The following is a 15,838-nucleotide window of genomic DNA, read 5'->3' as shown; positions in this document are numbered from 1 at the left end:
TGTTTGGTTTTGCAGTAAGGCCTAGGCATGTGCAACATTGTTGTTGACAAAAAAAACAAATGAGTGTGGCTGTGAGTACAGTTAACAGTTTGAACAAGTGGCTTACTAAATAATTCACCATGTGTACAGTTGTTCTAAATGAGAAAATTGGCTGCAGTGACCAAAATCATTTTTTGCCACCAGGCTGTATACTTTTTCAGACGTATTCTTTTGACTAAAATGTCATTTTTGTATAAATTTAAATGTAATACTGTCAGTTTAGTCTAGTTTTAGTTGACTAAATATCATAAGATTACAGTAGACTAAATAAAACATTGACTTACCCTACTTATTTTAGTTGACTAAGTCTGTTGTGTTGTTACCCATGAGAATTGCTATACACGGTTTATAAAACTTTTTATTTTCCTTGACATCAAATGCAAAATGTATCTACTTTTTTCCTCCAAAGTGTTGACATTTTGCCAGTTTTCAAGAGAAACAGGGGAATATGGGATATACTTGTACCATTTTCCCAAAGAAAAAGTTTTACCATTTCCAGAGAGCAGATTAAATGTGTGCGTCTAATGCAAGAACATTACTTCTGATTGGGTCACTTCCAAGCTCATCTTGACTTTTTAAAAAAAATAATTTCTGATTGGATCTTATCTCTTTAGAACATTTTATCTCGTTTTTATTTGTTGACCAAAGTGTCAGTACATTTCATGATTGTATAGCAAATGCTTTTTGTCAAAAAGTAAAGAAAAAAAGGTTCTTGACAAAAACTATCATGAAAATTTGTCAATGAAATGGACACAAATTAAAATGGCCTGTTTGCCTGTTTGCATATGTACACTGTGATCAGATGGAGACAGTATGTGTTACTGTACAACCAGTGAGTCGAGTACTGTTGTTGGTCCGTCAGCCAGCCGCAGAGGAGAAGAAGAGAAGGAGAAGTGAAGCACTGTGAAAAGTGTCCACTGTAACCACTGTCTGTGCTTTTTATGTCGTGGTTTTAGGTCTTTGAAGCTTTTGTTTGCAGTTCTACCGTTCTCAGAAAACTGTGTTGTTGCTCGCTTCCGTACTCGAGTCAGCATTCTGAACACCCATACTTCATCCACTTCTAGCGACGCACAGCCGGGGTGGTCCACAGGGAAACATGCACGCAGACACATCTGCAAGACCATAAACTACGCTTAAGGGGGGCTGACTTGCTTTTAAAACCAGCCTCATGTGGCCACTCGAAGAACTGTCGGTTTTTTTTGACACTTCCAACACTCGGCAACCCCCGAGGCCTGAGGACCAATCTTGCGCTATTACTTTGGTATGAAAGTCAGATTAAAGAGACATCGACTGTCTCTGAGGAAACCCTTTCATGTTACCACAGAGAACACCACGAGTCACACGGTCACAACAACCTTAAATGTTAAAAGCTGTAATAAATAAACAAAGTAACAAGACGTGAGCGCGCGCTCGTACTTTAGCTAATCCAGGGGTCCCAAATGGGAGCCGCACTGCTGAAATACAGGGTCAAATGCTAGTCTTTCTGGATGCTGGCAGAATGACGGGAAAATATCACCATTAAAGATCAGCTTTCAATAAACTATGCAAGTGATGATTAACACTGTCTGTAGGAGCAAAATTACACCTATTCCCTGAAACAAGTCACAAGGCTCGCAAGTAAACACCTTATGTACTTTCTGCCTTATAACACACATCACATTTGCTGTTGCTTTCTTTTTTCTTCTAAAAAATAGACATAGATAGTTACAGTCAGTACAAGTCTGCATTTGATAGCTTTATTTATAGAACTGATTAAAGTAGTTCCTTAAAAACAGTTTCAATGTCGTGTATTAATAAATTCATAAGAGGAACATGAATGTGATCATTTTTGACAGCCCTACCCTGCCCACCACAATTTCCCGCATGCATTTCCATCAGTCCTTGCCTATGCAGCACATATCTATATTTGGATTTCTACCCCACAGCGCTACACATGTAATATTGTTTTGCTTCTAGCTGTGATAATGGCCAGTTCGTCACAGTTTCCTCAGAAGTTCAGCCACTTGGCAAATATTTGCCCCGCTGCCTCACGGTGTCAATTAGTATTCCACACCAAGCTGAGCTGACCTGTAATCACACCCTCGTCTCACTCTGGATTTTTTTTTTAATGCATGCATGACTAACAGTTATCGCTCCCAGTACATATCTTTTGTGTGCCTGGGAATAAGCCAGGATGTCCATCTGTGGGGTTTAATTAATGGAGGTGCTGCGTTTGAAGAGATGTTCTATTGCTTTCCATTTCAAAACTGGGAGCGGAGTGGCTTCCTCTCTTCGTGCTTTTAATGAGGCATTAACATTACTGTCAAACTATCACAAGGGGACTCTAGCGATTGTTCAGTGCGGAACACGGCGAACTGTTCTCTTTGCTGCAGTCAGACAAAATGAGCTAACCTCCTTCTTTGTCCCGCTGTCTTTTCTCATTCTCTTACCACTTATACATGCTTTTTTCTTTTTTTCTTATAACTTCTGTGTTTCTATTCTCGATGTCTTCTATCCATTTCAGCCTCATCACTGTTCAGTTCACCCCCCCCCCCCCCCCAATCTCCCCGGCTTTTTCCCTCCATTCTTCAAACAGCAGCAAGCTTCCTAACCTATCAGCGTTTATGTGTTTCACTGATAAAGCGCTCAGCAAAGGAGGTAAATATGGGACAGGAAATTGGAATGTCCAGGAGGTGTCTTATCTTACCTGACTTAACACAGAAATACGCAGACCTCAACTGCAAGTGCACACATTGACTGCTGTGTAATGGTGCGCCTCCGAGCCAAGCACACACATACCCGCATGTAGTGGAAAAAGGGGGAAATGCTGCTCTGGTACTTACACTCTTCTAAGATGTTATTTGGGCAGGCAATGGATATCATAGCATATGTGTGTGCGTGCGCCTTTGTGCTTGTGTGAAAAATAGGGAAAAAGGATGAGAAGGGACGCGGAATGAGAGAGTAATGTGCTGTGAGAGGAGTCGGTGACACTCCCTGTCAGCCTGAGAGCTCCCGCCCCACGGGGGAGACTGCGTAAGAAGACAGGCTTGGGAACTGGCAGGAGAGAGAAAAGAGATGATGAGATGGACTGAAGAGAGAGCGAAGAGGAGGAGGGGGGGAAATCTATAGCCTGAAAGCTCCTTGGCGTGCATATATTTAGCCTTGAATGTTTGGAGAGGCAGCAAGCATTTTTAGTATTCATTGAACATCTCCAACACTGACCACTGCTGTGCCCCTATATGGTAAGAGAGCTATAGAAACATAGTATCAAAGGGGCTCACTTCTTAAGTAAGGGATAACACTCTTAGACACGTCCGGTATCAGGAATTAATGGCCTTTACTTTGTTTCGCCCTTTACTTCATCTCTTAATTCCTGATAAAATATAAGTCGGGCATTTTCCTACTTATTCTGTAGTCACTTGACAATCGAGAGGAGACATTTAAACAAGCCGTAATGTAGTTTTTCATGGTTACGGCTAAGGGTTTGACTAATACTCTTGGATGATGATTATTTACTCAAGTAAAGAAGATGAACCCCTAGTTTGGAGGTTTTTCTTTAGTCCGTTCACAAGCTTCTTACAGTTTGACACTGGATGCATGCATTGATATATTCTGGGCTGATACCAGTTTGTGTGCTGTTTTGTTTGTATTACTTGTGTTGCTCCAGGAAAATAAAGCGATATTACTGTTTAATACTTGCACCATTTATACAGCGTGAAAGTGATGTCACACAACATATTAACCACCGCCTTTCCGCCCTGAACTTATTTGCAGATGGGCCGGTATCGGCTAACGCTAATGTGTGACCATTATTACATTAGATGCAATTACATGAAAATGAAATAGCATTTTGCATGCAGCGCCACTAAAAAAAAGGCATGCACAGTGCAGAAAAGCATAGTAACAATAAGCAGGTGTAAGTCTGTAATAAAAATCACGGTTTAAATCATGGATCGAGGGTAAAATGTGATGGTGTCGAATGAATAACATGCAAAATTATTGAAAGAAATTTGCGAGGGTGATGGCCGGAACTGACCCGCCAGAAGTCTAGAGCCTTGGTTTTCTTTGTGTTAAGGGTGAGGATGTGTGTTTGACACGAGGATGTCAATTCCTTCACCGCTCTTCTGTGTGCTGACTCATCTTGACTGCTTATGTGGCATACAACAGTAATATTATCGGGAAACTTTCTAATGTAGTTGTTGTGTCAGCGTTGTGAACAATAATGGACTGATTCTGTACTCACCTTTATGGTTTTGGATGCTGTGCTGTCTACTTTGAGAGTCTAGTGTCTCTGTGTAAGGAAGTCCAGGATCCGTTATATTGGTGCATTCCTGTATTTGACTTTTTAATCTTCGTCTAACGCGTCCGTTTATTGTAAAGTTCAACAGAGATATATAAGCGACTCCAACAAAGAAGCTTTTTTTGAAGGAGGGTGTTTGACAGCTGCAGACTGGCCATAATGGGCAACTCTTGTCGGGGCATTGTTCGTTATCCACGAAGATGACAAAACGTGGCTCTCTCCTCGTCTGCTCTCCTGCACGGTCACAGCTCAGTAAGCCTGCAGGCTGCCTTTGCATCGATGGCTTGTCACCCACATCATCTGACCACTGTTGCCGACCTACAGTGGTTCTTCAGAGATTTGCGCAGGACACATTAAGACATTATGTTTATTAATGTCTTTGCTGATTGCTTAAAGCACGTTCCCTGGCAAGTGAACTGCGATTGGCTCCTTGCTGGACCACGCATTGTAGGCCACAGTGCACCTATTACTGTAGTTATCTGATAAACCTTTATTTAAATAGACATATGATATGAAAACCATCAAAAATATGAAACCACTCAGTTTACTTTGTGTGGGGTATCCAGGTCTTTGTGGTGCTCAGTTTGTGGATTGTGCATCAGTCTTACATATTCAACCCCATCATCATCTCTGTGGATGATATAAGATACCACGGTTAGTTCAAGCTTGCCCTCCCTACCATGCTGAGCCAGATATATTTGAATGTCAAACTCAACGTTTCTGACCAGGCGAAGGAGTGTATTGAGAGGCCAGGACAATTTCTAATGAGTTTACAGTCTGAATTAAAGATGCGGGGCTAGTGGAGGCTGGTGTGTACTTTTTTTCTGTCTTGTTTAAGCTTTGAACATCACATTTCGGATCTTGAATTTTGACCATGAATTCAGCTAAATAACAATTAATAGGTCTCAGAGGTTTTAATCTTCCTGAGCTTTGGCTAAACAGACAGTGGCATTAAAGTCCCACAGTGTGTCATTCAGGTCATTGGCAAGGTAGTTTTTCAAATTCAAGAGTCCATTCATTTCTGTGCAAAGTCGTCTTTCTGTGATTTGATTTCCATTGTTACCCTTTTCCTCGTACTCCTCTTTCTTCTTAGTTTTATTTATTTCATTTTTAAAAGCTGCAACCCAAGCAAGAATGTTTATATTTGCCAAATAGGTGAAAAGAATCACATCTGGTTTATTAGAGTTATTAAACATCAGTTTCTTAGTGTTTCAATAAAATGTAAATGGATGGCTTTGGCTTTGTCCCTGTTGCCATGGTCTCTCTACAGCCAATCAGAATCAAGCAAGCTCTCTGGCCACTGTATAAGTAATTATTTTATAATCTTCTATGATATTTCTCAAGCCATGAATTATTACTATTTGCAGCGAGGAGCGGACACGGAATCATGCGAACACACGCATACATTTTCACTGTGTGGGTTGTTAGCTGTGATGACATTGTTAGGGATTGTAGCCTGAGGCAGACTCTGGAGAGAGACCTGCAGATGAGGAGCAGCTGGACTTTGAAAATGAAATAGGTGGACACTCACTGAACACACTATCTTCAGCGAAACAGAAGCACAGCGATGTGTGCACACACACACTGACACTGCTTGCACCAGTTTTTTTTTTCTAGGTTATCTGTTTTGCCTAAAGAATATTTGTTCATCTGTATTTCATTATGCTTACAAATTCTTATACCAGATTATCTCTAACATATAATTGGGTTATTTTTCAAGGGTTGTCAGGTGCAATGTGTCGTCTGCAGATTGCAATATGCTGTGCACAAATTGCTATCAGTTGTGGGAAAGGAATGGAAAACCTGGTGTTCAGATAAACATAGTTTTTAAAATCGATGCAATCCAGGGCTGCAGGGGGTCTGGAACCAGTTCCATTCACATTCACACCTACGGTCAATTCAGAATCACCAAGTGACCCCCGTCATGTATTTCTTTGGACTGTGCAGAAAACCCACGCAGGAATAGGGAAAAACATGCATTTCAAACACTTGTTTTGATGAAAATGCTAAACAGTGTACCAATAAAATGAAATGAGAAAGCAATTTCAGTTCAGTTTTATTAAATTTAGCGCATGTTCACAGCATCAGTCAGCTAAAGGCACTTTATATTGTAAGTTAAAGACCCTACAATAACCCCCCAACAATCAGACAGCCCCCTGTGGGCAAGCACTTGGCAACAGTGGGAAGGAAAAGCTTCCATTTTAACAGGAAGAAACCTCTAGCATAACCAGGCTCACGACCAGTTGAGGGTGAGGGGAGGAAGACGGAACAAAAGACACACTGTGGAATAAAGTATTAGTGTATTAATAACTAAAAATTAAATGCAGAGTGATGTATAAACATATAGTGAGTGAAAAGAAGTGAGTGAACTGAAGGCTCAGTGCATAATAGGAAGCCCCCAGCCATCTAGACATATTTCACCATTACTAAGGGAGTATTCAGGGTCACCTGATCGAGCTGTTTGTGGAAAAAATACTTGCTTTTGGGATTCTGTTACTGTTGTGGACAAGAGATGTACAAACAGCTTTGGAGTACTAGCTTTGTATGTGTGAGTGACAATAGATAAATATTAGAGGTAGGAATCACCATACATCCCACGATACGATATTATCACAATACTTAACGCACGATACAATATTATTGCAATTTTTTTTAATATTTTGCAATATTCAGATTCTGTACATAAAGGTGAACTTTATCAATATTCATTTTATCTAATATCAAAGTCTCACACTCAGTCTTTCTCTCATTTCAGTTTTATTGTTGACAAACTGAACGGTTTGTATTACAGTCTAGTCCAACTTAACTGAACGCAACCATCTGGTACAATTATAGCTATTCTGAACTATGCAATTTATGAAAACTACAGCCCATTCAGCAACTGAAGAATTTGAAAGTAAATTAAAACAAAATATAATTTTACATTAAATAAAAAAGTTTTAAACTTAATTAAAATAAAACACGTCTTAAATTAAAATAAGTAAACTGTCATGTTTATTGCTGCCAAAAAAAAGTTAAACACATTTGGACAGTGAAGGAATGTCAGGATTCTTGCTCAGAAAAAGGATCAACATGCTCTGAAGTCAGAGCACAGAAACCTTTTTTTGTAACAAAATATTGATTTCTGCTGTCCCTGTATCGATACATTATTAGCAAACAAAATATCACGATACTACACAGTATCGATTTTTTCCCCCACCCCTAATAAATATGGATTTTCTTCCATAGCGACAGTTCAACCTGTACATTTGGTTAGTATGGAAAAAAGCATTTTAAGGAAGTCCTACTTTTCTTTTTCCACAGTCTGGGCAATTTCCCCTTCTAATTTAATAAACATTCAGTCGTCTTTAACTTTTTGATAAAGCCAAATTATACCTATGTAGCATCTCCTCTCCTGCTAGTTTGGTTTTTCTGTTGTGGCTGCAAAGCTCACGGGTGTCTGCATTAGAGTATTGTGCACACTCTCTAACAAAATTTATGTCACTCTGACCCTAGCTGTGGAAAGTGCATCACTAGCGTTGGACTTGAGTGCACACTTATTATCAGATATATCTGCTGAATCAATATTATGTACTCATTTCTCAATCTGCACCAATTTTTGGCCAGCAGGTCTCTATTTCAGGCTGTTATCTGTACAGCTGCAAATGATACAATTTATTGCGCTGACCTTACCACGCCCTTGTATGCCTCTTGTTGCTCTCCGCTGCTCTGAACCGCCCCGAATGCTTTTCTTGTATCACAGATTATCTGACCCTTACTGCTGTAGTGGCTGCTCCACCATCTGATTCACACTGACCTTCCCTGGACACACTGATGAATATCAAACCAACTGCGATGTGTGGGCTTTTAAAGTTTCTAGTAACGGCAGAGTGCCTTGCTTGGATCACGCGGTTGATATTATCAGATATGTTTGGGTTTTTTTTTTTCCATTAAGATCTTCTACATTATACAAAGAATGCTTCTTTGAGATTAAGTCATTATTTAATAACTCCACAGGCTATGCTTGGTTTTATCTGTCTTGGTGTTTTGTTTTGTTTTTTTCTCTTTCCCTGGTAAACAGTTGGTGGCAGAAATGTGCAAAATATGTGCCAATAAAAGCCACCAAATTAAAAACTAAATAAATACAAATGCACTTACATCAATTTCATCAAATGCACCATTGTTAGACCTCAAGGTTGAATAGAATGCAATGTCATGTCCCTCTTTTCTGACTCTCTCTGCCCTATCTGCTGCTTTTCTCCTCATTGCATCATGTTAGATGTCACTGGCCGGTGTATTTCAGGGTCATTTATATATTGTATGACTCATTAATTACTCAAACAGGCGTGCGTGTCTGTGCAAGACTGTGTATCTTAGATCTCATGAAATCCAGTCACGCCCTTTACATAAATGTATTATTACACACACACACACACACACACACACACACACACACACACACACACACACACGCGCACACACACACGCACACACACACACACACTCGCTTTCAGGTACTGCAATGATTCTCCCAGCTTCCTTGAGTGCACCCAGATCATTAATGGCATTATTGCTGTCGAGAGTACTAACCCCCTTCTTCCTGTCTATCTCGCCTCTTATCGAGTACAAGAATAGTTGTCTTTGTGGATTTCTGCCCACAGAAAGGGTTGATTGAAATGCAGTGATTTTGATTATGTGCTTGTAATCTGTGCCAGTAATTTTATGCATATCTGCGTGTGTGTCTTTGTGTTTGGGTAACTGCAGTCCTTAGTACAGTGGCACCAGTGAGTGAGTCATGGTTTTTTATAACACAGCAGCCTCTTTTCCCATCAGTCGCAGACTTCAGCTCTGAATATTAGCACACAAATAGAATAGCTGAACTGATTTGTAACATCCACATTTGTCTTCCTGTTTCGTGCCATGTCTCTCATCTCTGCATATGCTGTAGTTATGTTTACAGCACACACGATGCTGTAGCAGAAAGGGACAAATACTGAACCAAATATAAAAATGGGTTTACATAATAAAAATGTGTTCAATTAGGGCTTGTATAGTAGCACCAAAATAGTGACTTTGACTCACTAGTACTTAATATACAGTCCCATACCAGAGGACTATGCAACCATGTGGGAAAACTAATTGCATGCTTAATCAATCAATAGCTTGTAGAACTGTCTTTAGCAGCAATAACTTGAAGTAATTGTTTTCTGTGTTACTTTCAGTCATCGTGGAGGGATTTTGGACCACTCTTCTTTACAACATTAATCCACCACAGCATTTCAGTCAGGTTGAGGTCTGGACTTTACAAGACCTTGATTCTTTTCTTTTGTCAGCGATTCTGTTATACATTTGTGTGTGTGTGTGTGTGTGTGTGTGTGTGCGCGCGTGTGCGTGCGTGTGCGTGCGTGCGTGCGTGTGCGTGTGTGGGATTATTGTCCTGTTGCGTGGCCCAATTCGAGCCAAGCTTTAGCTGTTTGACAGACGACCACACATTTGACTCTAGAAAACTTTGAATATCTCAGAAGAAATGAATAAATAAATAAAATGACATATTTAATTTGTGTTTACCACACACTTTTATTCAACTCATGGGAGCAGGGATGTCAAACTAATTTTATATTGTAGGCCACATAAAGGTGTAGTATGAATGGCAGTGCAGGTGGAGTTTTTACCAACAGAAGAATCTGCAAATCCTATAAACATTTCAGTTGAAAATTCAAAGCCTATGCACTCCTTCATATTTTCCAAAGCCTTCCAGCACGCCAGATCTTTGCCAGGCCAATTTTAGCCCCTGGGCCTCATGTTTGACAGCCCTGCATTACAGGCATTTCTACATTTTTAGGAATTTACCGGGTCTATAATGCTATTGCTCTGTAAGATATAATAGCAGGGACACTTGAATCCTTTTAGACATTCATGTAATGATCTCATATTTTGTTGCCTTTTAAACAAGGCACTTGGTGATTTGGTGGTTTCATGAATGCTATATGAAGCTTTACCTTTGAGCTCTTGATTCAAGTGCCCTGTCATGTTTCCATAAAACGGTAGTAGTGTGAACAATGGCAGCTGCTGCAGGTGGGGCTGTGAGAGTGTGAGAGAGAGAGAGAGGATGATGGAAAGAGTGCGGCATAATGGGAGAGAGAGATCCATCCATAAATCCAATAAAGTGATGACATTTAGAGTTATTAAATTCTGTAAACATTCCCCAAGTGGGCTGACTGTAATATCCAACCTTCTCTCGAGCTCCTTCCCTTTCTTCCTTTTTCCTTTTCCTATCCCCTCTTCACATCTCACTCACTCACTGACATTCAGCTCTTGCTCTTCCAGCATTGAACATCTATCAACCCCTGACAAATTTGTATATGCCACCTTTGTCTTTGACTTTCACTTTTCTTTCTTTTTCTGTCCCCATTGCCCATTGCTCTCATTTGTCCCCCTGGCCCTCTCTTACTTCCTGGCTGGTAGTGTTTTTCAGCCACTAAATCCAGCCCAGCACCAATCCGGTCGTTAAGTGATGACGTGACGAATCCTACTTCCGGGCCTAAAGTAGTCTGCGTTTAATATGGCTTTTGTGTTGTTAACATGTTTAATGTTTTGTATTTTCTTCTATTTAATCTCAAAAAGCTCCTAAAACAGTCAGTGATCACTGTTGACCTCCCTCGGCTTTTATTACCGCTAATCATTTATTTAAGCTCAGTTTTTAAAACCTTACAATGTAACTACAGCCCAGCCCATGCAGCAGTACATGAATGACTAACCTCGTATTGTGGATGGATTATCTCAGTTGTTCTCCTGGCTGAAGTTTGGTTCGTTTACAGCATCCTGCCATGCGATTACATTTGTTCCTGACCACCGAGAACACTCACGTTAACTTTTATCGAGTGGAAAAAAAGTTAGCTTGTTTATATTATGCTAACATAGCTGTGTCGCTAGCGGTCACGTAGCACATCATTATGTACCAGCTAGCCAAACTTCAGTAACCCTACAAACGTCACTGCTGTTTAGTTTTCTGTCTTCATTTATGTTGGAAGTGATAACAGAGCTGTACGTTTTAATTTGTTTCCAAAACCCCGCAGTCAGGACATGCTATATTGTATTTAGATAGAAGCTAGCGAGCTAACTTCCTGTTAACTTCTAACTCCGTTAAATGTCATAAATTCCATTTTCATGGATGCCTGGATGTTAAACTCAATTGTTACACCTGGTAGAGCAGAACGCTGATCATTTTATTAAAGATGAAAGACTTTAGACAGTTTTTCAACTCTCAGTAATGCCATAGTGATCGTTTGGTATATGGACCTGCAGTGGAGTTTAGGCCCAGACACGGCTAGTGACGTCAGACTTAACGACCGGATAGGCTTTCCCACTACTAAACCAACCAACTAATTCATACCTTGTGCAAAATTTACCAACTATATTCCGCCTTCCTCATTCTCCTTCACATGCTTTTATGTTTATTGTTCCTATTATTCAGGTTTCAGTTAAAAATAATAAGAAAAAAAAAAAAGCATTATTATCTTGTTATGTGATCTAATTCATGCACTCTCTGACTCTGTGATCCAAAATGTTGATTCAGTGTTAACTGATGATTTGGTGCACAGTGGGTGCATACACATGAAGAATAATGGCTTGGAAACTGTCCAAAGATAAAGTAATGTATTTAGTAGCAACAACAATCAAATGCTCAGTTACAGATTTTTTGCCAAATCTGAAGAATCGACAGCAGTGCTTTAATTATGTTCGTTGCAGTGGTATAATTAGACGGAAAAGTTTGCGTCTCTTTCCTTCTGTCTTTGGCTTCCTTCCCTTCTCGCCATCTGAATTTACAACGCATCATCGTGATTTGGTGCAGATGAAACAGAGCAGAGTAATAATGTGCTTTACAGAGCAGGCTTCACCCGCCACTGTGCCGTATTATGCTGTGTCCCAACCAGACTGAATGAAGCCATCAATAGTATCTCAAAATGTAATGCCTCTCATTTGATGATGATTACAAGACTTCATTGTACTTCTTTCTTTCAGAAGATAGAATGGAGATTTTAATAACTTTAGAGTCATGCGATGATATTTTGGTGCAGATGAATCAGAAAGGAAATAATCTCGTCTTCATTTGCTTCAAGGACAGACACGGCTATTCAGTTTTGAAAGTATAACACGCAAGTGGTTTACTTTTTTCTGTTTCAATGAGAGACTAACAGAACAAGTTTTCAATTGATATTCAAGGCTAGAACACAGGTACACAGAGTTCTCAAAGTACCTTCATTACTTTAACTCAGATAAACTTAATCTTCTGAATGAGGCTGCTGCTGGTTACTGGACTGCTCTTCCAGTAGACCATGCACTCTCACAGATCAAATCAATGTAAAAGCCTTTAAAAATGCTGGTCCAACACACTGAACACACTGAATAATCATGCACAGCACAAGCTGGATTAAGTAACCAGGAATTTGTGATTCATTAAGCAGTACAGTGACTTGTAGAACCTTCGTTAAAAGCAATCCATCACCTTTTTCATACCTGCATTTTAGACTTTTGGGCCCCCATTAGCAGGTCATGCCTTGGCATTTGAATTGGCCATTCAAAAACATAAATTTTCTCATTATTATTTGACTATTCAGTTGTTAATTTTATCCATTCTTTCCCAAGGTTTAGGCCAGGGTCTTCTTCCTTGAAAATGTCTTGGTTTCATTTGAATTCATTATTCCGTCGGTAATAACGAGGTGTCCAGGCAGTGAGACAGCAAAGCAGCTACAGAGCATGGCGCTCATTCCACCATATTTGATAGTTGTTGCATAACATCTTCCAAAAAGTCAACTTTTGTTTCATGTGTGCACAGAAATAAGTGGTGTGAAACATCTTGCCTACAGGTGTAGAGCAATGATTTATTTATTTTTATTTTTCAGAGAACAGCGGTTTTCCTGTAGACACCAGTGTTATTCTGTGGTTTTACTTATAGCAGATACAAGAACACGGATTTGTCGGTATTCACCGAGTGTTTTGACTTTTTTGGTAACATTGTGAAGTAACAGTCGTGAATTTTCACCACTTGCAGACAGTTTATTTAAATGCAGGTTCATGAACGTTTCCAGCTCTGCACATCTGTCATCTCACGGTTCTCCTAAGGTTCTGTGAAAGCTGTTATAGGGGAATGGTCTACACCAGCAGAGCTTTTTTTTGAAAAGCAGACTTTGTCAGTAAGCAGACTTTATATACCTTTTATTTATAGAAAAAGCCACGTCTTCAACCCACACTTCCTATCACATCTTTTTAACTGAAATATCTGAATCCTAGTAGATTTTAGAGAGGTCACTATTGCAGATGTTTTACATTCTCTATCCTGCAGCATGAGTGATTGCAATCGTCAATTTGAAAAACCATGATCTTCAAAACAAAGGTGCCATTATGATAGGCACGTGTCAAATTTAGATTCAGCTACGTTTCTGTGAAGTGTTGGTTGCTTTATTATTGTTCATTGAGTCATCCCAAGAGCAATTCTTGTGGTGTTTACAATTCTGTGTTGTTGACACCTGCCCAGCTGGTGGGTTTTCGTGGCTTGGTTGATGTTTAACCCTGCTGGGTCTTCTGTGAGCTCAGGCAAGCATGACCAAGGGTCTCTACTCTCTTTTATTCTCTCCCCGGGTAATGAGCTGTAATGGATAGTGCCTTGGGCATGACAGGAATACCGAGGGCCCCATCAAAGCGGCGCCCTGCACATCCCGCTTAAAAGACTGCTCAGTGCACATGCAAGCATTCATTTACTCATTAATTCCTTCCTCTCTTTAGTTTAAGCTGGCCACAGGCTTTTCAGTTATTTATTAAGAACTGATATAAATCCGTACCACTATGAGAGCATCACTTTCTGCGCATATATGCAATGAACACGTGATTTTACAGAATCTCATGAGTAACACAAAATTCTGAGTGAACTGTAGGAAGAGACGTCAGATAAACTTGTGCTCTGTTTCTCTCCTAGGTGTAAGTTGCGCAAAAAACTCAGCTTCCCATTGGTTACTGTGAATCTTGGATCAACCAGTCCATCTTAAATCTGCCTTATGTCCTCATCAGAAACCATCTGCCTGCTTTTGTGTGGGTCGCTTACCAAAACAACTTTGATTCCTCATGTGGGGGGGTCGAAGCCATGTTAGCATCTTGCTCTCTTGGTCATATTAGCCGTTCCAGAGCAATTTGCATGATTTGGCAGGACGTGTTATCCTGCTGAGGTGAAGTGCTGTTGTCATGGCGGGATGCAGTGCTCGGTCTGCAGAAATATTTAGGTGCATTACAGATGTCAGCCCAAGAATTCCCAGCAGAGCACAGGGGTTTTCAACAAGCTTATTCATGCTATTCACTTTACCTGTCAGTGTTTTTAATGGCTGCCTTGATTTAAACGTGGTGTGACGCACAGGGCTCTATCAGTGTAAAAAAGAAAAAGTCCAGCCTTTTTAAAAACCTCTGAATAGACATAAGTTGTTCAAAAAACAAAACAAAGGGTCCAAAAGATAAAAGAATCAGTACTTGGCAGACAGTGTTACATTAGGATGACCGTCGAGTCATTCAAACCATGTTTTGTGCAGCGTTTTATCCATTCATACATCAGCCTCTTTGACAGGGTCAACATTTTTATGTTTTATCTTTTGTAATTTTCGTATCTAAGTGCTGTTTGAATATTTTTTTTAAATAAATTAAGTGTTATAAAATGCGTTCAGAAACCTTGGTGTGCCCAAAGCACTTCAAACTTTGATTCTCCATTGATGAAGCTTGATGGGCTCCCAGCGTGCTTTGTTATTCACCAATCACTGAGCCTCCTTCAGACACTTCATCAAGGTCAGACTGTCGTTATGTATGGGTGTGTCTACATTAAACCCCTTGACAGAAAGGAAATGAAGCCAGGGTTACAGTGCCTGACGTTTTAATTATTAATTATTATATATATATTTATTTATTTATTTATTCTTAACCAATATGCACATTTTTATTCCTCTGCTGTTAATAGACATGCTTTACACTCAGTTGGTAAATACTATTGCTGCAATATTTATCTCGTAGCTCAAACAGAATTAAACTCTGCAAAAGAGAGACAGCAAGAGAGGAGATTGGCATATGTGGTGTAAAAACAGCTCAGCTCTGATGGTGCAGTCTGACCTAGTTAGAAACAAAAAAAAATTTAACTACCAAGTGTCCTAGCACCCTGTTTGCACCTCTGCCTGCTCACAGCTCCATCTCTTGAGTGCAGATGGGCATTTCAGGTTCACAGAATGTTCACCTGTCACCGCCGTATTAGATAACCACAGTGAAGCAGCTTTTTTTTCTCTTTTAGTTTAGTTGTTTACAACTACTTGCAAACTGCTAGACTGACTTGAGCAGTGCGGTGCACGCTGATGCAATGAAATGCACCATATTAACGTAATGAACCGTAAATATCGAAATGCAAGGCAGACGCTGAGACTCCTTTATCAGAAAGACTGTTTTCGGAGTGCTCTTACTGTAAAGCTGGATTGCGTCTGATTCAAGCTGTCGGCTTTCCGTTGTCCGCTCCCCACA

At 40.0% G+C, this 15,838-nt stretch overlaps 1 protein-coding gene across 10 annotated transcripts in view; it reads left to right on the top strand.

Moving 5' to 3' along the window:
* dab2ipb (DAB2 interacting protein b) overlaps positions 1-15,838 on the top strand; it is a 209,580-nt gene that overhangs the window by 128,537 nt on the left and 65,205 nt on the right. The gene's annotated exons all lie outside the window — the stretch shown is intronic.

This window comes from Neolamprologus multifasciatus, chromosome 7 (genome assembly GCF_963576455.1).
Source record: "Neolamprologus multifasciatus chromosome 7, fNeoMul1.2, whole genome shotgun sequence".
Classification (NCBI taxonomy): domain Eukaryota; kingdom Metazoa; phylum Chordata; class Actinopteri; order Cichliformes; family Cichlidae; genus Neolamprologus; species Neolamprologus multifasciatus.
Note: the sequence above shows the minus strand (reverse complement) of the source record. Positions and strands in the feature narration are given on the sequence as shown.